At 43.6% G+C, this 23,254-nt stretch overlaps 1 protein-coding gene across 1 annotated transcript in view; it reads left to right on the top strand.

Annotated features, from left to right (window-relative positions):
• The first annotated feature begins 4,612 nt into the window (after positions 1-4,612).
• TMPRSS9 (transmembrane serine protease 9) overlaps positions 4,613-23,254 on the top strand; it is an 86,183-nt gene continuing 67,541 nt past the window's right edge. Inside the window, exon 1 of the mRNA XM_084614214.1 lies at positions 4,613-4,696. The gene's annotated coding sequence lies outside the window, so the exon portion shown is untranslated. The remainder of the gene's footprint in view (positions 4,697-23,254) is intronic.

Below are 23,254 nucleotides of genomic sequence, written 5' to 3' on the forward strand. Positions count from 1 at the left end.
TCTTTTGGCCCAATCCTTTCATTTGTCTAGGTTCTTTTGTATCCTATCCCTACCCTCCAGAATATCTACCACTCCTCCCAGTTTAGTGTCATCTGCAAAACTGCTGAGGGTGCAATCCACACCCTCCTCCAGATCATTAATGAAGATATTGAATAAAACCGGCCCCAGGACCAGCGCTTGGGGCACTCCGCTTGATACCAGCTGCCAAGTAGACATGGAGCCATTGATCACTACCCGTTGAGCCCGATGATCTAGCCAGCTTTCTATCCACCATATAGGCCTTATAGTGTTCCTCAGAAAGAACAATCAACAGAGCAAACCCTACAGATGGCAGATGCAGAACGAAAAGGAGACTCAGATTCCAGACGGACCACAGCCAGTTGTTTCAACTAATGGACAGCAAGTTGACCAAATCGTTACATGCCCGGGTCATGTAATCAGCAAAGCAGGATGGTTCAGAGACACTTAACACACTGATGCCTACTGAACTTTAAAGACAGTGGTCGGAATGTAGAACTTAACCGGGGAGATGTAATAGAATGTTAAACTGTATTACACTGTTCAGCCAGTAGGTGGTGCTGTGAGTACCTTACTTAAGTCCCTTACTTAAGTTCACATGGCCCATTCCTGTTAGTTATTTAAGGATCTTCTAGTGAAGACAGCTGGTGTATCCCTCTTGGAAGGATGCTCTGACTCCAGTCCATAGCTGGTACAGAAGCTTGACTGGCGAGTAGCAGCCCTCCACACTACAGTGTATAAGGTGTACATTACACCAACTCGATGAAATGTATGCTCATAAAAGAGCAGTTCTAATTCCTCTTGTTTCTTACCCAGGCTCATAGTATTGGTATATAGGCAGTTAAATAATTACTACTTTTCATATCCTTTGGTTCCTTGATCAATTTTGGTCTCACCATCTTGATTTTGTGGTAAATGAGTACTTATATCTTCCCTCTTTTTACCCTCCCTTTTTGTTATTAGTTTAACTCCCTTCTGACCACTCTAGCCAGCCTGTCCCAGAGAAGACTGGTCCTCTTTCTACGTTTAGAAATGCATATGTGATTAACCAGAGCATTTAATGTTGCGCATGAGCACTTAATTGTACTTATACTGTGAAGGTGTTTCATTTCAGCTAAAAACACATAGTGTAAACGGTGCCCTGGACATGTCTGAAATGCCAGAGGGTTCCCCCTCCCCCACTGAATAATCGATTTCAAGCCCAGAAGGGAATATGATCATCCAGTCTGACCTGCTGCATAACACAGACCATAGAATCTCAGCCAGTGATTCCTGCATCAAGCCCATCACTTCTGGTTGAGCAAGAGCAAATCTTTTAGAAAGAGACAGTCTTGATTTTACAGTGATCAAGAATCCACACACACAGTCCTCAGGTAAGTTGTTCCAATGGTGACTCACCCTCACTTTACAACATTCTACTCATTTCTAGTTTGAATTTTTTTCTCTCTTCAGCTTCCAGCCATTGGATCTCTTTCTGCTTTGACTGATAGAGAGTCCTCCACCATCATAAATCTTCTCCCCATTTAGGAATTTATAGACCATGGTCAGGTCACCTCTTAGCCTTCTCTTGGATAAACTAAATAGTTTCGTAGTGTCTCTCTCAGTAAAGCAGGGTTCTTAGGCCTCAAATGATGCTTGTGGTTCTCTATGTCCCTGATTGCCCCCTCCACCCCAAATTCTTTGCTTTTTTATTTTATGCTGGTCCCTGATTGCACGTGCTGGATCACCTTTACCCATTAACATTGCATGAGAACATCAACCTATAGCTGGCTCACTGGACAGCATGGCAGCTGTAGTTTACAAGGATGTATCAGCCCAATCCAACAGCATGTTGTCTACAGTCTGCCAGTAAGGTTGGCAGCAGTCACATGGTAAATGGTACTCAGTGTAGCTTTTATGGCCAAATATATTTAGCTTCACAAATCAGATGTTCTCCAGTTATTTCAATTTAACTTTGCATTGATTTGATGGGAAGTTGAACTTTGAACTTAACTTGGCAGGTAAACTTTAATCTCTGACTTAATCTAGCATTGTCTGCAGTTCTATGCTCTTCCTAGTAGGGCAGAAATTTCAACCTTGCAGAGATTTTCAAACAAGGATGAATGTAATCAATCCCCAATGTCATGGTTGCTGGCTTGGGACCACTGAAATGCTGGACCTGGCAAGAGCTGATAGAGGAAAAGTGGAAGAAGTATAAGCACCCAGGACATAAATCCACAGCCCTATATACTCTATATATACTTTCCTATGTGAAGCAAGTTGGGTCTGTTTTTACATCTCTATGAGTGGTTTACAACAACAACAAAAAGGCAAGATAAATTGTTCTGAAATCCCCTCTGTGCTAGTCCTACACTTAACCCAATCTGAGTCAGGGATCAAGCATTCTTCCTTCCACTCTTTTCTGAAACTTTTAGCTATCTGATCAGCTGGAGCAAAGCTCTCTCGTCTCTGGCTATAGGGTGGGTTCTGGAGGGTCGCAGCTCAAAACACTGCTCAGTGGGAGCAATAGTTACTAACATAGAATCATAGAATCATAGAATATCAGGGTTGGAAGGGACCTCAGGAGGTCATCTAGTCCAACCCCCTGCTCAAAAGCAGGACCCATCCCCAATTAAATCATCCCAGCCAGGGCTTTGTCAAGCCTGACCTTAAAAACTTCTAAGGAAGGAGATTCCAAAACCTCCCGAGGCAACACATTCCAGTGTTTCACCACCCTCCTAGTGAAAAAGTTTTTCCTAATATCCAACCTAAACCTCCCCCACTGCAACTTGAGACCATTACTCCTTGTCCTGTCCTCTTCCACCACTGAGAATAGTCTAGAACCATCCTCTCTGGAACTACCTTTCAGGTAGTTGAAAGCAGCTATCAAATCCCCCCTCATTCTTCTCTTCTGCAGACTAAACAATCCCAGTTCCCTCAGCCTCTCCTCATAACTCAAGTGTTCCAGACCCCTAATCATTTTTGTTGCCCTTCGCTGGACTCTTTCCAATGTATCCACATCCTTCTTGTAGTGTGGGGCCCAAAACTGGACACAGTACTCCAGATGAGGCCGCACCAATGTCGAATAGAGGGGAACGATCACGTCCCTCGATCTGCTCGCTATGCCCCTACTTATACATCCCAAAATGCCATTGGCCTTCTTGGCAACAAGGGCACACTGCTGACTCAGATCCAGCTTCTCGTCCACTGTCACCCCTAGGTCCTTTTCCGCAGAACTGCTGCCTAGCCATTCGGTCCCTAGTCTGTAGCGGTGCGTTGGGTTCTTCCGTCCTAAGTGCAGGACCCTGCACTTATGCTTATTGAACCTCATCAGATTTCTTTTGGCCCAATCCTCCAATTTGTCTAGGTACCTCTGTATCCTATCCCTGCCCTCCAGCGAATCTACCACTCCTCCCAGTTTAGTATCATCCGCAAATTTGCTGAGAGTGCAATCCACACCATCCTCCAGATCATTTATGAAGATATTGAACAAAACCGGCCCCAGGACCGACCCCTGGGGCACTCCACTTGACACCGGCTGCCAACTAGACATGGAGCCATTGATCACTACCCGTTGAGCCCGACAATCTAGCCAACTTTCTACCCACCTTATAGTGCATTCATCCAGCCCATACTTCTTTAACTTGCTTACAAGAATACTGTGGGAGACCGTGTCAAAAGCTTTGCTAAAGTCAAGATACAATACATCCACTGCTTTCCCTTCATCCACAGAACCAGTAATCTCATCATAGAAGGCGATTAGATTAGTCAGGCATGACCTTCCCTTGGTGAATCCATGCTGACTGTTCCTGACTGTTCCAATTCAACAGTCTCTTGCTGGATATTACAACAAAAAAACTTCAAAACCAGACTCCAGCGAGAGACTGTTGAATTGGAATTCATTTGCAAATTGGATACAATTAACTTAGGCTTGAATAGAGACTGGGAGTGGCTAAATCATTATGCAAGGTAACCTATTTCCCCTTGTTTTTTCCTCCCCCCCCCCCAAGACGTTCTTGTTAAACCCTGGATTTGTGCTGGAAATGGCCCTCCTTGATTATCATACACATTGTAAGGAGATTGATCACTTTAGATAAGCTATTACCAGCAGGAGAGTAGGGTGGGGGGAGAGAAAACCTTTTGTAGTGGTAAACACCCATTTTTTCATGCTTTGTGTGTATTAAAGATCTTCTGTACTTTCCACAGTATGCATCCGATGAAGTGAGCTGTAGCTCATGAAAGCTTATGCTCAAATAAATTGGTTAGTCTCTAAGGTGCCACAAGTCCTCCTGTTCTTCTCACCAGCATATTTTACCGAGGCTGGCCGAGCTCTGGGGAGCAGGGTGGGTTCCGTTCTGCTTGCCCAACAGCACCAGAGCTGTGAACTAAGTGCCTCAGGCGCTGTCTTTGTGCTTTAAACTGAACCCCTGCATGTGGAGCGTGAAGGATCATGAACCACGACACAGGCCCATCAGAGCAGAACTGCATTTCAAGGGGAACCTCCTGTGCCTCTCTTAGCCCTGTGCCTTTAAGCTCCGTATGCAAACTCCCGGCACTCCTCCCTCTCCCCAGCAAACCTCCCTCAGCTCGTGTAACTGACTGGGCAGTGAGTGAGCGGAGCCTATGGGGAGGCACCGGCGCTGGACAAAAGGGCTTTTCTAGGGGAAGCACCTCAGTGGAAAGAGGCAGAGCAAAGCAGGTGAGTTACTGCAACTTTCTAAAAGTCACTCTTCATTTCCCTGCAGGTTAGCATCGTTGCATAGCTGGAGCCAAGCTGGTGATTCCTGGATGAGTTCTCATTAACCCTGCCGGTTTCTTGCTGCACTAGTTTCTGAGCTGCACACACTCTGCACCTACAGTAGGAAAAAGTAAACTCAGACTCTTTTTCAAGTGACCCCCCCAGCAGAAGTCTGCAGTAGCTACTGGAGTGATTGGATGGTTGGAATCCTTCATGCCTTGTCTCTTTCTCCACAATTTCTCCGCTAATTTCTTGCTCTCTGAGCCAAGAGATTTCAAGATTAGGAACAGGTCCCCTGCTTGAACAGGGCACCAAGAGCAGCTCCTCTCTAAAGAATAAATCCACATGCACAGAGAGAGCCTGGCTGTTTGATTGGAATTGGGGAACCAGACGTTAGTTGCTGAAGTTCTTGAATATTAATAGGCTGTTTTTATTTTGGTTTATTTTATTTTATTTAAAAATGTTTTAATGTGTTACATGTCGATAACTTAGTACTAAGGTGCCAGTATTTCCCAGTCACTTAAGGATAAGTAATTTTCCTTAACAATGGAACATAGTGCTGTTCTCTTACTGGTTCAGAAGAGTTGGTTTCTGTGTTTGTTACACCTGTAACTGGGAGAAGGGTACACGTCTAGTTTTAATGGGATCCTTCGCTTGCATATTAGCAATGTTGGGGAGATTTGCAAAGGCACGAATGGCATTTTAACGCCTGTTGACGATCCAGGGAAATAAGGCATCTCGTTGCCAAGCTCCCCAGCTATGGATCTTTCCAAGGAATTTAATTCGGTGATAAGCCGGCGGGCGGTGTCACTTTCCAGCATTGCCAGAGCCTGGCCGTCAAGAAAAGAGCCTTGGTTTCTTTGGAAAATGCTGTTTCTGAGCCCTTTTTGGAATGCCTTGGCTAAGAAAGGACGGCAGTAGTCGCAGTGCTGGAAGCCACAAATCAAGGTACACAACCCTTAAAAGGTGCACAGCATTATAACCATTCAGAGTCAGAGGAAATACAAATTGTATTGGAAATAAAAATACAGTGCTAAGAGCAGTCAATATAGATAATGGGGAAACCAATAAATGTATTAAATATGTTCAACATGCACATGTGGGATACACTCGGGATTGTAAAGCATGTTGACATTCGTATGGGTACTGGTGTGATGTGGGTACTGGACAGTATGAGCATTGGGTTGAGTATAGTCAATAATTAACTGGGAAGTAGAACAACCAAGTACTGTGCATAGTTTCTGTATTTACAGCAAGTACTTGAGTCAGTACATGAGCTGCTTTGTTAGGGTGAGGGTGCAGAGCCTGTCAGCAGAAGGGACTGGCTGAGAGTTGAAGCACTCTGTATTTTCAAGCATTCCCCAGAATCTCTTGGCTTTGAGCCAGTCTTGCCCTGTGTGTGAATGGCCCTGCCTCAGAGCTGCATCATCCTCAAGGCCCACATCACATCATTCCGGGGTGGGTTTGACTGGACAGTTCAAAGGTTGGTCCCAGCGTTAAGTTCTCAGGGGCCGAGTCCAGACCTTTCTCCAGGCTCTGAGACGGACATTATGCAGTATCAAAATATCTGGAGCCTGATCCTACAACCATAGAAGTCAATGATAAAAACTCCCACTGACTCAACTGATGCTGATTCCAATCACCTGATTTAACTCCTATTTTGGGTCCAGTTCCTGAAGCGAAGTCACCTGGGTTCTAGGTAGCTCTACCCTTGTGTGTGCACTCATTGCAAAGGACACTTCCCAGCCTAAACAGGATTTCTGTGCTAATAAACATCTATCAATAAACCATCAAACTTTAAAACAAGTTGAGCCTATGTGAAGGTGAAGCGTAAACACTGCTGCTAATTTATGTCAGTCAATTCTCCTGTTTATCCACAAGGTGGAGACCTCCGGTTAAACACTTAATATTCTAGGGTGAAATCCTGGCTCCAGTGATGTCAGTGACAAACCTTACACTAAAAACAACGGGGAGTCCTTGTGGCACCCCTTAGAGATGAACTCATTTATTTGGGCATCAGCTTTTGTGAGCTAGAACCCACTTCATCGAACGCGTCTGCTGAAGTGGGTTCTAACCCATGAAAGCTGATGCCCAAATAAATGTGTTTGTCGCTAAGGTGCCACAAGGACTCCTGGTTGTTTTTGCTGATACAGCCTAACATGGCTGCCACTCTGAAACTTACACGGACTTCAATGGAGTCAGAATTTGCTCCTCATTCTTTATATTAGGACAGGTTTCAGAGTAGCAGCCGTGTCCTAACAGACATCCTAAGGACAGACGTCCTAAGCGGAGGGGGAAAGGGGCTGTGACCAAAAGGAGACATGTGGGCTTAGAAGTTATTTAAGCAAATGAGCTATTTTCAACACTAATGTGTTTAGTTCTTGGGCTGGAAAGCAGAGGCTTAGATGGTGGTTCTATTTGGAAAAGTTACTCGGTAAAAATGGCATTGTCTTACTCTACAGATGTGTTCCCTGTGTGTATTCAGTGTTCTAGCTCTTTATTGTGTATATAGCCCTAGGGAGCCACACAGTAATGGGACAGGGAGCTAGAGTACAGTCTAGCTCTCTCATACTCAACAGAACTTTTATGTAAATAGCAACTGCAGGTGCCAAATCAGAGTTGCACTCTAGGTAGATTTCAGAGTAACAGCCGTGTGAGTCTGTATTCGCAAAAAGAAAAGGAGTACTTGTGGCACCTTAGAGACTAACCAATTTATTTGAGCATGAGCTTTCGTGAGCTACAGCTCACTTCATCGGATGCATACCGTGGAAACTGCAGAAGACTTTATATACACACAGAGACCATGAAACAATACCTCCTCCCACCCCACTGTCCTGCTGGTAATAGCTTATCTAAAGTGATCATCAAGTTGGGCCATTTCCAGCACAAATCCAGTTTTCTCCCCCCCCTCCCCCACAAACTCACTCTCCTGCTGGCAATAGCTCATCCAAACTGACCACTCTCCTTACAATGTGCATGATAATCAAGGTGGGCCATTTCCAGCATAAATCCAAGTTTAACCAGAACGTGCGGGGGGGGGGGAGAAAAAAACAAGGGGAAATAGGCTACCTTGCATAATGACTTAGCCACTCCCAGTCTCTATTTAAGCCTAAATTAATAGTATCCAATTTGCAAATGAATTCCAATTCAGCAGTTTCTCACTGGAGTCTGGATTTGAAGTTTTTTTGTTGTAAGATAGCGACCTTCATGTCTGTGATTGCGTGACCAGAGAGATTGAAGTGTTCTCCAACTGGTTTATGAATGTTATAATTCTTGACGTCTGATTTGTGTCCATTTATTCTTTTGCGTAGAGACTGTCCAGTTTGACCAATGTACATGGCAGAGGGGCATTGCTGGCACATGATGGCATATATCACATTGGTGGATGTGCAGGTGAACGAGCCTCTGATAGTGTGGCTGATGTTATTAGGTCCTTTGATGGTGTCCCCTGAATAGATATGTGGGCACAGTTGGCAATGGGCTTTGTTGGAAGGATAGGTTCCTGGGTTAGTGGTTCTGTTGTGTGGTATGTGGTTGTTGGTGAGTATTTGCTTCCGGTTGGGGGGCTGTCTGTAGGCAAGGACTGGCCTGTCTCCCAAGATTTGTGAGAGTGTTGGGTCATCCTTCAGGATAGGTTGAGAATCCTATCTATCTATCTATCTATCTAGGTTGATAGATCTAGATCTACTCTAGATAGAGAATTTGAAGACGCTGAATTTGGACAGTTGTAATTGATCTCAGAACCATTGTTACTGGTGACAATATGAGAGCCAGAGACAAACCCAACATGATTCTCCAATCCCGGGCTGAGGTTGCGGGGCTGGTAGGTAGGGGGAAAAAATCTTTTTACTTGTAAACTGAGCAAAGGTTGGAGATTGAGAGGGTCAGTAAACAAGGAGACTTCCAAGGCCATTTTTAGAGTCACACGTCAGTAAGTTTTGTTAAGGGAAAAGGATTTGTCAGAATATACCTGCAATATGCATGCTTGGTTTTGACCCAGCATGGCTGTGGATCACAATCAAAGCACTTATTCTAAAGAGCCAGGAACTGTTAACTCCACACAGCACATGGGGGTTATTAGCAGATTGCTCGCTATGGCAGCTACTGAGCTGTTCGTGTTTAGGAATTCATTTTTTATCAGTAAAAAAGAGCCCCTAGCATAGGAGTCAAAGACCCTGCAAACTTAAATTGAAAATGCAGCTTCTGTCTCTGGTGCTGACTCCCACATGTCAACTCCCTGCTGGAAAAACACAGGCCCAGCCCATGGTGTGATGAGCTACTCCAAGACCTGGCAAACTTGTACCAGCACCGGGCTGTTTAGGGCATCACTTTGAGCTGCCTCTCTAGTCACAGGCTTACAGCAGTGTTGCAAACTATGCAGCCTGGGCTGCCCAAGCCAGGCTCTTGTCAGACAGAGGCCAAAGGAGAGGGCTAGAAAAGAGAAGAAATAAGGGAGGGAAGGAAAAGGACGCATTGGGGTGCGAGGAGACAAAGTCTCACATCCCAGGTGCTGGTTGGGATTCTGCTGATGATGTCATCAGGCTGGTAATGTCATCAGGCTCCCTGTCTCCAGCCCAGTTTGGTCAGGACAGCTCTCAGAATTCGGATGAAGAAGGTCCGGGGTCCCAGGAGATGGTGGGGGTAGCAGCCATGGGGGTGAAGCTCTCTCCAGTAGCTAATTGTTCTCCGCAAAGTCTCCTTTCAAGGACCCCATCAGGGAATGATGGGTGCAATAGCCTAACCCCTCATTATTTTGACCACCAATTAAGCTTAATTTCTGACATACCAATTTTTGTTTAATTTTCAGTCCTCAATTTCTCTTGTTTACCAGGCATGACCTTAACACAGTCCTTGAGTTCTACCAGGAGGCCTTTTTGTTTGGACAAATTCAGTTTTTCTGTCTCCCTTTCATGCCTTTTCTCATCAACATTTATTACTCCAGGTTATTGGGACATCCTGTAAACTTTCCCTTACTTCCTGCAGCTGAACTCACAGTTAGGGTAAATGTGTAGGCCCAATTATTACAGCACATTTCATGTATTCCAGACCTGGGCTCCCCACCAGCTCTACTGATGCACCTCAGTCTTGACCTGCAGAACCTCTGTGTGTTCCAAGCCTGGTTTTTGAGCCCTACTGTTCTGTTGCGCCATAATATGATAGGGTTGTGATGTGACGAATAGGGACAGGGATGTGAGCACTAAACTCGTTGTTAGGATTAAACCTAGCTCTCCAAAGTGGCAGCCTTGTTCACTATCTCACTATGCCACCTGTTCTCCAGGATCAGTGCTATAGATTATAAAGTGTCTGCAAAATGCTTCAGTCTGTGTTTGGTCAATCAGCAACTCCTATGACAGGCTGCTGATGCATGATGTCTTGACACCCAGAAATTCCTGGCCACAGAGAGTGAAAGTACAAGGCTGGGCACCGTCTTTAATTGAGACATTTGTTTTCAACTATTATCACTGGCCATTTCCACCCGTGGCTGCATCCACGCCTTCTGAGTTCCTCCAACTCCTCTGGATCAACCTGTGCTTTCTGCTGCCCCACCAAAGAATTATAACCCATTACTGTGGGGTTCAGGACAGATATGCTTTATCCTTCTGCCTTCTAAAGTTTCAGAACGTTAATAAACACACATTGAATTGTGCTTCTGACTGTTTCAATTTTCCATTTTTATCCCTTCTTCTTCCCTCCCATATGTTAGAGGAATTTCCCTTTACCCTCTCCCCTGGTTCTTGTCACACAGACAGAAAGCAGAAGTCCGAAGTGCAGGCAATTCGATGTTGATTGGGGTTAGTTCCAAGCAAGCATACCCAGAGCTCTACGCCAGCAGAGTCTGTTTTGCAGTGTTCCCCTCCCAGCTCTGATGCTGCGGAGCTTTGCCTGTGTCCCATTCCTCCCTCCTCCTTAGCAGGCCCAAATATACCTGCAATGCATACCAACAGTCCCACCCCTTTTGTACCTCATGGGAGGGATGAGGAGTGAGGTTGTGCTACGGTCAGGGATGGGCCTTTCTTTGGTCTTTTTGTGTTTTATACCTTCCCCTGACCCCCCCCCTTTGCCCCTCCCAACTGGTTGCTTGACTTTGCCTTGAGATTGAGGCAATCTTAAAGTGCTCTCCAGTAACACTTTCACCACTCTTGTCTGTTTCCATTGTACTAACAAATCCAGCTGACTAGACAGAAGCAACATCAGAGTCTTTGTCCTATGTTTACACATATTAATATAAGATAGGAGTATCGAAAGTCAAGCCCAAAATTCTATCCCAGGCTAACAAACAGACCCATATACTAACACTACACATCCTCACTTTGTGCCAAATCCATGCAGCAATTCCCTGGGTTGTCCTGTCGTGCATCCACCACAGAGTGAGATTTAATCCAGCCTGAGGTTAACTTGATTGGCTCTGTTGTACCTATTAGGCCTGCAAGGTGTGCCCCTCTTGTGAGCTAAAATGTATGTAAAAGTTCATAGGATGTTACAATAACCATGAAAAATAGGTCAATTTTGTGTAGAATACCAATATTGTAACTGATTAGGGGGCGGGGCTTCACTGACTGGGGGTCCTATAAAGGTAGCAGCCAGTCAGGCAGCGGCACAGGAGCTAGCAAACTGAGCTGTAAACAGGGGAGTTTGAGTGGGAGTTCTGTTGGAGGAGAAGGTATTTGTGTGTGTTTGGTTTTGTATTGTTAGTATCTGTATGTGTAGGGGCTTTGTGCTGGGAGAGAAGCTGAGCCCTGATTAGGGGGCGGGGCTTCACTGACTGGGGGTCCTATAAAGGTAGCAGCCAGTCAGGCAGCGGCACAGGAGCTAGCAAACAGAGCTGTAAACAGGGGAGTTTGAGTGGGAGTTTGAAAGGGGAGTTTGTCTTGTGGTGCTTGTGTGGGGTTTGGTTTTGCTGTGGGTGGTGGTGTTTTGGTGTGATTTGTGTTTCCCAGATTAACAGGATTTAGGTGGGAAGGCTATGACAGATTCAGAGGTGGCAGTGGGAGTGACCCATGTAGCAGATGACACAATGAAGATGACTGGATGTGGAAGCTGTGGTATGTACATGATCCTGGAGGGGGCACCTGGTAAGAGTTTTCTCTGCATGAAATGCCGTCTGAAAGAGCTGATGGAGGAAAAGATCAGAGGTTTGGAGATGCAGGTGGAAAGTCTGGTAGAGTTTAGGAAGGGGTTTGAGCAGATTATGGAGCAAAGACATGAGGTATCTGAAGGGAAAAGCTCAGACTTGCAGATGGAAGCAGGACTAGGGAATTCTGAGGGGAGACTGGGTGAGGAAAGTGGTCAGTGGAAGCATGTGACTAAAAGAACTAGGCAGAGGAAAAGACGGGCTAGTGAAGGAGAAATAGAGCTTCAGAATAGGTTTGCAGAGTTGGAAAATGAAGAAGGGGCTCAGCAGGTAGTCACTGAAGGTGATAGGGCAAGGAAGAAGAGAAGAGCGGTTAGTCCTATAGGAAAAGGGGAAGAGTTAATGGAGATTACACCAAATATGAGCCCCAGGAGGATACAGGATGGGTTAAAAAGGATTACAAGGGAGAATGGGCATGGAAAGAACTTGCAGCCAGAGGGAACAGGGGATAGACTGGAGAATAGCACCGTCACTAGGAAAAGGCAGGTCTATGTGATTGGGGACTCTTTACTGAGAAGAATAGATAGGCCTGTAACCAGAGCTGATCCAGAAAATAGGAGGGTGTGCTGTCTTCCAGGTGCTAAGATACGGGATGTAGACCTGAGGTTGAAAAGGATTCTAAAGGGAGCGGGAAAGAATCCCCTAATTATCCTTCATGTGGGAACAAATGATACGGCTAGATTCTCGCTGGAAAGTATTAAGGGAGACTATGCTAGGCTGGGGAGGACGCTTAAGGAAATTGAGGCTCAGGTGATCTTTAGTGGGATTCTGCCTGTTCCTAGAGAAGGGCAACAAAGGTGTGACAAGATTATGACTATCAATAGATGGCTTAGGCAGTGGTGCTATAAGGAGGGCTTTGGGATGTATGGCCATTGGGAGGCATTCATGGATAGAGGACAGTTCTCTCGGGATGGACTTCATCTGAGTAGGGAAGGAAATAGACTTCTAGGATGGAGGCTGGCACAACTGATTAAGAGAGCTTTAAACTAGGAATTTGGAGGAGATGGTTGGGAGATGTCCAGGTAATCTCCATGCCAGAATTTAGCATAGAGTGGAAAGAAAATGAAGTAAGAGTGGATACAGCTGTAGGTAGGAGGAAGGGCAGTGTAGATACAAGTCTAATAGGTTATACTGGTAGTAAAATAACCGTGCCTAATAGGGTACAGAATGTGAGTGAGGCCAAACAGCAAAAATTAAGATGTTTGTACACTAATGCAAGGAGCCTAGGTAACAAAATGGAGGAACTAGAGTTACTGGTACAGGAAGTGAAACCAGATATTCTAGGTATAACAGAGACCTGGTGGAATAGTAGTCATGACTGGGCTACAGGTATTGAAGGGTATGTGCTGTTTAGGAAAGACCGAAATAAAGGTAAAGGTGGTGGAGTAGCACTGTATATCAATGATGAGATAGAATGTAAAGAAATAAGAAGCGATGAAATGGATATGACTGAGTCTGTCTGGGCAACAATTAAATTGGGGAAGAAAACTATTAGAGCCTCCCCTGGGATAGTGCTTGGGGTGTGCTATAGACCGCCGGGATCTAATTTGGATATGGATAGAGCCCTTTTTAATGTTTTTAATAAAGTAAATACTAATGGAAACTGTGTGATCATGGGAGACTTTAACTTCCCAGATATAGACTGGAGGACGAGTGCTAGTAATAATAATAGGGCTCAGATTTTCCTAGATGCGATAGCTGATGGATTCCTTCAGCAAGTAGTTGCTGAACCGACTAGAGGGGATGCCATTTTAGATTTGGTCTTGGTGAGTAATGAGGACCTCATAGAGGAAATGGTTGTAGGGGATAATCTTGGCTCAAGTGATCATGAGCTAATTCAGTTCAAATTGAATGGAAGGATTAACAAAAATAAATCTGCAACTAGGGTTTTTGATTTCAAAAGGGCTGACTTTCAAAAATTAAGGAAATTAGTTAGGGAAGTGGATTGGACTGAAGAATTTATGGGTTTAAAGGTAGAGGAGGCCTGGGATTATTTTAAATTAAAGCTGCAGAAGCTATTGGAAGCCTGCATCCCAAGAAAGGGGAAAAAATTCATAGGCAGGAATTGTAGACCAAGCTGGATGAGCAAGCATCTTAGAGAGGTAATTAAGAAAAAGCAGAAAGCATATAGGGAGTGGAAGAAGGGAGGGATCAGTAAGGAAAGCTACCTTATTGAGGTCAGAATATGTAGGGATAAAGTGAGACAGGCTAAAAGTCAAGTAGAGTTGGACCTTGCAAAGGGAATTAAAACCAATAGTAAAAGGTTCTATAGTCATATAAATAGGAAGAAAACAAAGAAAGAAGTGGGACCGCTAAAAACTGAGGATGGAGTGGAGGTCAAGGATAATCTAGGCATGGCCCAATATCTAAACAAATACTTTGCCTCAGTCTTTAATAAGACTAAAGAGGATCTTAGGGATAATGGTAGCATGATAAATGGGAATGAGGATATGGAGGTAGACATCACCATATCTGAGGTAGAAGCGAAACTCAAACAGCTTAATGGGACTAAATCGGGGGGCCCAGATAATCTTCATCCAAGAATATTAAAAGAATTGGCACAAGAAATTGCAAGCCCATTAGCAAGAATTTTTAATGAATCTGTAAACTCAGGGGTTGTACCGTATGATTGGAGAATTGCTAACATAGTTCCTATTTTTAAGAAAGGGGAAAAAAGTGATCCAAGTAATTATAGGCCTGTTAGTTTGACATCTGTAGTATGCAAGGTCTTGGAAAAAATTTTGAAGGAGAAGGTAGTTAAGGACATTGAAGTCAATGGTAAATGGGACAAAATACAACATGGTTTTACAAAAGGTAGATCGTGCCAAACCAACCTGATCTCCTTCTTTGAGAGAGTAACAGATTTTTTAGATAAAGGAAACGCAGTGGATCTAATTTACTTAGATTTTAGTAAGGCGTTTGATACTGTGCCACATGGGGAATTATTAGTTAAATTGGATAAGATGAGCATCAATAGGAAAATTGAAAGGTGGATAGGGAATTGGTTAAAGGGGAGACTACAACGGGTCCTACTGAAAGGTGAACTGTCAAGTTGGAGGGAGGTTACCAGTGGAGTTCCTCAAGGATCAGTTTTGGGACCAATCTTATTTAATCTTTTTATTACTGACCTGGGCACAAAAAGTGGGAGTGTGCTAATAAAGTTTGCAGATGATACAAAGCTGGGAGGTATTGCTAATTTAGAGAAGGACAGGGATACCCTACAGGAGGATCTGGATGACCTTGTAAACTGGAGTAATAGGAATAGGATGAAATTTAATAGTGAGAAGTGTAAGGTCATGCATTTAGGGATTAATAACAAGAATTTTAGTTATAAGCTAGGGACGCATCAACTAGAAGTAACGGAGGAGGAAAAGGACCTTGGAGTATTGGTTGATCATAGGATGACTATGAGCTGCCAATGTGATATGGCTGTGAAAAAAGCTAATGTCGTCTTGGGATGCATCAGGAGAGGTATTTCCAGTAGGGATAAGGAGGTTTTAGTACCGTTATATAAGGCACTGGTGAGACCTCACCTGGAATACTGTGTGCAGTTCTGGTCTCCCATGTTTAAGAAGGATGAATTCAAACTGGAACAGGTACAGAGAAGGGCTACTAGGATGATCCGAGGAATGGAAAACTTGTCTTATGAAAGGAGACTCAGGGAGCTTGGCTTGTTTAGCCTAACTAAAAGAAGGTTGAGGGGAGATATGATTGCTCTCTATAAATATATCAGAGGGATAAATACCAGAGAGGGAGAGGAATTATTTAAACTCAGTACCAATGTGGACACAAGAACAAATGGATATAAACTGGCCACTAGGAAATTTAGATTAGAAATTAGACGAAGGTTTCTAACCATCAGAGGAGTGAAGTTTTGGAATAGCCTTCCGAGGGAAGTAGTGGGGGCAAAAAATCTATCTTGCTTTAAGATTAAACTCGATAAGTTTATGGAGGAGATGGTATGATGGGATAACATGGTTTTGGTAATTAAATATTCATGGTAAATAGGCCCAATGGCCTGTGATGGGTTTTTAGATGGGGTAAGATCCAAGCTACCCGGGAAAGAATTTTCTGTAGTATCTGGCTGATGAATCTTGCCCATATGCTCAGGGTTTAGCTGATCGCCATATTTGGGGTCGGGAAGGAATTTTCCTCCAGGGCAGATTGGAAGGCCCTGGAGGTTTTTCGCCTTCCTCTGTAGCATGGGGCACGCGTCACTTGCTGGAGGATTCTCTGCTCCTTGAGGTCTTCAAACTACAATTTGAGGACTTCAATAGCATAGATATAGGTGTGAGGTCTTTTTTAGGAGTGGTGGGTGAAATTCTGTGGCCTGCATTGTGCAGGAGGTCAGACTAGATGATCATAATGGTCCCTTCTGGCCTAAATATCTATGAATCTATGAAGTGCAAAAAAAAAAAAAAAAAGAAACTGGATTAGTCTAAACCAAAAAGGTCACACTGATATAATCCAAGGACTTTTGAAATTATGCTTAGTAAAAACAGAACATGTGGAACCAGAAGTTAAAAGACCAAATCTCGTGTGATGGATATTAGGGCTAACTGGTGGATAAAATAACGAGGGAGATGAACTGGGATGGCCGCTTTTCCTTTTTTGGGTTCCTCAAAGAGAGACTCTAAAAAATCAAGGTCAGTTCAGTTGTGCCTCATCGTCTGTCCACCTGACATCCCAGTTCAGCCCTGAGCTGCCACACTGCCGTTCATCTCTGCTCACCTCAGTCCCTAGAAAAGTCATAAAATATTAAGGTTGGAAGAGACCTCAGGAGGTCATTTAGTCCAACCCCCTGCTCAAAGCAGGACCAATCCCCAACTAAATCATCCCAGCCAAGGCTTTGTCAAGCTGGGCCTGAAAAAACCTCTAAGGATGGAGATTCCCTCACCTCCCTAGGTAACCCATTCCAGTGCTTCACCACCCTCCTAATGAAATAGAGTTTCCTAATATCCAACCCAGACCTCCCACACTGCAACTTGAGACCATTGCTCCTTGTTCTGTCATCTTCCACCACTGAGAACAGTCTAGATCCATCCTCTTTGGAACCTCCCTTCAGGTAATTGAAGGCTGCTATCAAATCCCCGCTCATTCTTCTCTTCTGCAGACTAAATAAGCCCAGTTCCCTCAGCCTCTCCTAGTAAGTCATGTGCTCCAGCCGCCTAATCTTTTTTGTTGGCCTCCACTGGATGCTCTCCAGTTTGTCCACATCCCTTCTGTGGTGGGGGGGACCAAAACTGGATGCAATACTCCAGGTGTGACCTCACCAGTGTCGCATAGAGAGGAATAATCACTTCCCTCGATCTGCTGGCAATGCTCCTACTTATACAGCCCAAAATGCTGCTTAGCCAGTTGGTCCCCAGCCTGTAGAGTTAGGCTTTTCTCAATGGTGGCAGATGACAGAACAAGGAGCAATGGTCTCAGGTTGTAGTAGGGAAGGCCTAAGTTGGATATTAGGAAAAACTATTTCACTAGGATAGTGGTGAAGCACTGGAATGGGTTACCTAGGGAGGTGGTGGAATCTCTATCTTTCATAAATATAAAGGGAAGGGTAAACCCCTTTAAAATCCCTCCTGGCCAGAGGAAAAATCCTCTCACCTGTAAAGGGTTAAGAAGCTAAAGGTAACCTCGCTGGCACCTGACCAAAATGACCGATGAGGAGACAAGATACTTTCAAAAGCTGGCGGGGAGGGAAAAACAAAGGATCTGTCTGTATGCTGCTTTTGCCGGGGACAGAACAGGAATGGAGTCTTAGAATTTAGTAAGTAATCTAGCTAGATATGCGCTAGATTATGATTTCTTTAAATGGCTGAGAAATTAAGCTGTGCTGAATAGAATGGATATTCCTGTCTGTGTGTCTTTTTGTAATTTAACTTTTTACCTAGAGGGATTCTCTATGTTTTGAATCTAATTACCCTGTAAGGTATTTACTATCCTGATTTTACAGAGGTGATTCTTTTTATTGTTACTTCTTTTTTACTGTTTCTTCTATTAAAATTCTTCTATTAAAAGTCCAAGGGCAAAGGGTAAAATAGTTTGTACCTCGGGGAAGTTTTAACCTAAGCTGGTAAAGTAAGCTTAGGAGGTTTGGTGGAATCTCCATCCTTACAGGTTTTTAAGGTCCGGCTTGACAGAGCCCTGGCAAGGATGATTTAGTTGGGGTTGGACTAGATGACCTCCTGAGATCTCCTCAAACACTAATCATATTCTTCTATCTTGATTGTTTGAAAGGACTTTCTTCCTGAAAGGAAGGCCAGCTGGCCTGAATTTTGTTTAAGCAACTTTGTTTTCACCTGTGAGTGCTGAAAGTCAACATGTTATCATGACAACCAGTCCTCAGCCCATCAGCGGGGCTGCCTAATTGCCAGCACAGCAGTGGCACATAAAGATCCTGTGTTGTTTTTTCCTTCTCTTTTTGTATTTTCTTCCTCCCCCCCCCCCCCCGCTTTCTTTCCTTCTACCCTCTCCCAGCTTTTCATCAAATCCTGAAGACAACTATGCTGTACTCATCCAAGCCTGCCTTGTCTCATAAGAAAAGATCCAATCAGATGAAGTCCTGTCTAGACCATAAACCAGGATCCAAGCAGCAGGTGGTGTGATTAACTCCCAGACAAGAGCATTCACTGGTAACTAACCAGCGGTCCAATGTTCCAAAAACATTAACCAAAGCCAGATGTCACCCATTTTTTCTACCCTCTGTCTCCTCCATCTGGTCTGTCTGTTTGTTAAGAGCAGGATAAATAGATACCCTGTACGCATCAGGTCTGAGAATAAAATTAACCCTTTTCATCAAAGAAAGGTTATTCTGAAAATCTGAGACTGATATTTTTCCTTCAAAAGGAGAAAGGCTTTAAACGTTACTAATAGACGCTCAGACTTTAAGGCCAGAAGGAACAATCATGGTATTCTAGCCTGACCTCCTACACATTGCATGCCACAGAACCTCACCCACCCACTCCTGTAATAGACCCCTAGCCTCTGGTTGTGTTACTGAAGTCCTCAAATAATAGTTTAAAGACTTCATTACAGAGAATCCACCATTTACACTAATTTAAACCAGCAAGTGACTCGTGCCCCATGCCACAGAGGAAGGCTAAAAACCTCAGGGTCTCTGCCAGTCTGAACTGGGGAAAAATTCCTTAATGACCCCAAATATGGCAATTAGTTAGACCCTGAGCATGTGGGAAAGGAAAAACCAAACACCAGAGAAAGAATTCTCTGTAGTAACTCACAGCCCTCCCTCTCGTGTGTTCCCTTCTGGCCTTTGGGGATATTTGCTGCTAGCAGTTGCAGATGGGTTACATGCCATTGTAAGCAGTCTCATTAGACCATCCCCTCCATAAGCTCAGTCTTGAAGCCAGTTTTTCCTTGTGCTACTCCCCTTGGAAGGCTGTTCCAGAACTTCATTCCTCTGATGGTTAAAAACCTTCATCTAATTTCAAGCCTAAACTTGTTGATCGCCAGTCTATATGCATTTGTTCTTGTGTCCACATTGGCCCTTAACTTAAATAATTCCTCTCCTTCCCTACTATTTATCCCTCTGATGTATTGATAGAGAGCGATGTCTCCCCTCAGCCTTTGGTTAGGCTAAACAAGCCAAACTCCTCGAGTCTCGTCTTATAAGGGAGGTTTTCCATTCTTCTGATGATCCTAGTAGGCCCTCACTGCACCTGTTCCAGTTTGAATTCATCTTCCTTAAACATAGGTCATCAGAATTGTACACCGTATTCCAGATGAGGTCTCACCAGTGCCTTATATTATGGTATTAACTCTTCCTTTTCTCTACTGGAAATACTGGGTCTGATGCATGCTAGGACTGCATTAGCCTTTTTTCATGGCTGTATCACATTGGGAGGTTCTTCGTCATCCTGTGATCAACCAAACATTACATCTAACTGATTACATCTAACTGATATGGCCCCAGTTTATAGCAAGAATTCTTGCTGTTAGGCCCTGATTGCATTTCTCACTATTAAATTTAATCACTTTTCTATTACTCCAATTTTCAAGGTCATCCAGATATTCTTGTATGAGATTCCGGTCCTCCACTATATGGGCAATACCTCCAACTTTGTGTCATCTACAAATTTTATTAGCACACTCCAACTTTTTATGCCAATGTCATTAATAAAAATGTTAAACAAAATTGGTCCCAAGACCTGAGGAACTCCACTAGTAACCTCCCTCCAGCCTGAGCGTTCACTTTTCAGTATGATAATTTTCCATGTGGAACTCTATCAATTGCCTTACTGAAATCCAGGCACATTAGAGCTAATGCATTTCCTTTGTCTAAAAAAAATCAGTTATCTTCTCTAAGAAGGCGATCAGGTTGGTCTGGCACAAACTACCTTTTGTAAAACCGTGTTGTATTTTAACATAAGAACGGCCATACTGGGTCAGATCAAAGGTCTATCTAGCCCAGGATCCTGTTTTCTGACAGTGGCCAATGCCAGGTGCTTCAGAAGGAATGAACAGAACAGGTAATAATCAAGTGATCCATCCCCTGTCCCCCATTCCCTGTTTCTGGCAAACAGAGGCTAGGGACACCCTTCCTGTCCATCCTGGCTAATAACCGTTGATGGATCTGTTTCAGAGTAGCAGCCGTGTTAGTCTGTATTCGCAAAAAGAAAAGGAGTACTTGTGGAACTTTAGAGACTAACTAATTTATTTCAGCATAAGCTTTCGTGAGCTATAGCTCACTTCATCGGATGCATAAAGTGGCAAATGCAGTGAGGATGTTTTATACACACAGATCATGAAAAAATGGGTGTTTATCACTTCAAAAGGTTTTCTCTCCCCCCACCCCACTCTCCTGCTGGTAATAGCTTATCTAAAGTGATCACTCTCCTTACAATATGTATGATAATCAAGATGGGCCATTTCCAGCACAAATCCAGGGTTTAACAAGAAGGTCTGAGGAACAGTGGGGGGAGGGGGGGAAACAAGGGGAAATAGGTTACCTTGCATAATGACTTAACCACTCCCAGTCTATATTCAAGCCTAAGTTAATTGTATCCAATTTGCAAATGAATTCCAATTCAGCTGTCTCTCGCTGGAGTCTGGTTTTGAAGTTTTTCTGTTGTAATATCACAACTTTCTTGTCTGTAATCACGTGACCAAAGAGATTGAAGTATTCTGCGACTGGTTTATGAATGTTATAATTCTTGATATCTGATTTGTGTCCATTTATTCTTTTACGTAGAGAATGTCCAGTTTGACCAATGTACATGGCAGAGGGGCATTGCTTGCACATGATGGACCTGTCCTCCATGAATTTATCTAGTTCTTTTTTGAACCCTGTTATAGTCTTGGCCTTCACAACATCTTCTGGCAAGGAGTTCCACAGGTTGACTGTGTGTTGTGTGAAGAAATACTTCCTTCTGTTTGTTTTAAACCTGCTGCCTATTAATTTCATTTGGTGACCCCCTAGTTCTTGTGTTATGAGCCATAATTTTATACACCTCTATAATGACCCTTAGTCATCCCTTTTCTAAGCCGAAAAGTCTGAGTTTTAGTAACCTTTCCTCATATGGCAGCCGTTCCATACCCCTAATCATTTTTGTTGCCCTTTTCTGAATCTATTCCAATTTATCTTTTTTGAGATGGGGCAACCAGATCTGCACCCAGTATTCAAGATGTGGGTGTACCGTGGATTTTTCTAGAGGCAATTATGATATTTGCTATCTTATCTACCCCTTTCTTAATGATTCCCAAAATTCTGTTCACTTTTTTGACTGCCGCTGCACATTGAGTGGATGTTAGAGAACTATCCACAAGGACTCCAAGATCCCTTTCTTGAGTGATAACAGCTCATTTAGACCCCATCAATGTATATGTACAGTTAGGATTATGTTTTCCAATGTGCATTACTTTGCACTTATCAACATTGATTTTCATCTGCCTTCTTGCTGCCCAGTCATCCAGTTTTGTGAGATCCCTTTGTAACTATTCGCAGTCCGCTTTGGCCTTAACTATCTTGAGTATTTTTGTATTATCTAAAAATTTTGCCACTTTAGTTTTACCCCTTTTTCCAGATCATTTATGAATATGTTGAAAAGTACTTGTCCCAGTACAGACTCCTGGGGGGCCCCACTATTTACCTGTCTCCATTCTGAAAACTGACCATCTATTCCTACCCTTTGTTTCCTGTCTTTTAGCCAGTTACTGATCCATGAGAGGACCTTCCCTCTTATCCAATGATAGCTTACTTTCCTTAAGAACCTTTGGTGAGGGACTTTGTCAAATGCTTTCTGAAAATCTTAGTACGCTATATCCAGTGTATCCCCCTTGTCCACATACTTGTTGAGCCCCTCAAAGGATTCTAATAGATTGGTGAGGCATGATTTCTCTTTACAAAAACTTTCTGACTTCCAAGTGGTATCTTTCCTTGCTGATCCATCCCATCTTCCATTCCTTGTAGGCTTTATGCTTTCTCTTAATCACCTGTTTAAGATGCTTGTTCAACCAGCTTGGTCTGCAACCCTTCCCTATGATTTTTTTCTTCTTGCTTGGGATGCAGGCTTCAGCTTGCTTCTGCAACTTTGACTTAAAGTAATTCCAAGCCTCCTCCACATTCAGATCCTTGAGTTCTTCTGTCCAGTCCAATTCCCTAAGAATTCTCTTAATTTATTAAAATCAAGGCCCCTAGTTGCAGCTCTAGTTTTGTTTAGCCTTCTATTTAGTTTAAACTGAATTAGCTCATGATCACTTGAACCAAGGTTGCCCCCAGTTCTTCTGTGAGGTCCTCACTACTCACCAATACCAAATCTAAAATGGCATCTCCTCTTGTTGATTCAGTGACTATTTGGTGAAGAAATCTGCCAGTTATCACATCCAGGGATATCTGGGCCCTACCATTATTAATAGCACTTGTCCTCCAATCTATATCTGGGAAATTAAAGTCTCCCATAATCACACAATTCCCAGTAGTATTTATTTCATTAAAAACATTAAAGAGGTCTCTATCCAGATCCAGATCAGATCCTGGGGGTCTGTAGCACACCCCAAGCATATCCCAGGGGAACCTCTAGTAGCTTTCTTCTCCAAAGTGATTTTGGCCCAAACAGACTCTGTTTTATCAATTCCTTCATTTCTAATTTCTATACAGTCTATCTCCTCATTAATATACAGAGCTTCTCCACCACCTTGACTTTTATTCAGTTTTTCCTGAACAGCACATACCCTTCAGTACCTGTGCTACAGCCATGACGACTATTCCACCATGTTTCTGTTACCCCTCTAATATCTGGTTTCACTTCCTGCACCAGTAGTTCTAATTCCTCTATTTTGTTACCCAGTCTCCTTGCACTTGTGTGCAGACATCTTAGTTGTTGCTGCTTGACTTCGCTCACATTCCTCACCCATTTGGGTACAGTCATTCT

Source organism: Lepidochelys olivacea, assembly GCF_965140295.1.
Source record: "Lepidochelys olivacea isolate rLepOli2 genome assembly, chromosome: 25".
Classification (NCBI taxonomy): Eukaryota; Metazoa; Chordata; order Testudines; family Cheloniidae; genus Lepidochelys; species Lepidochelys olivacea.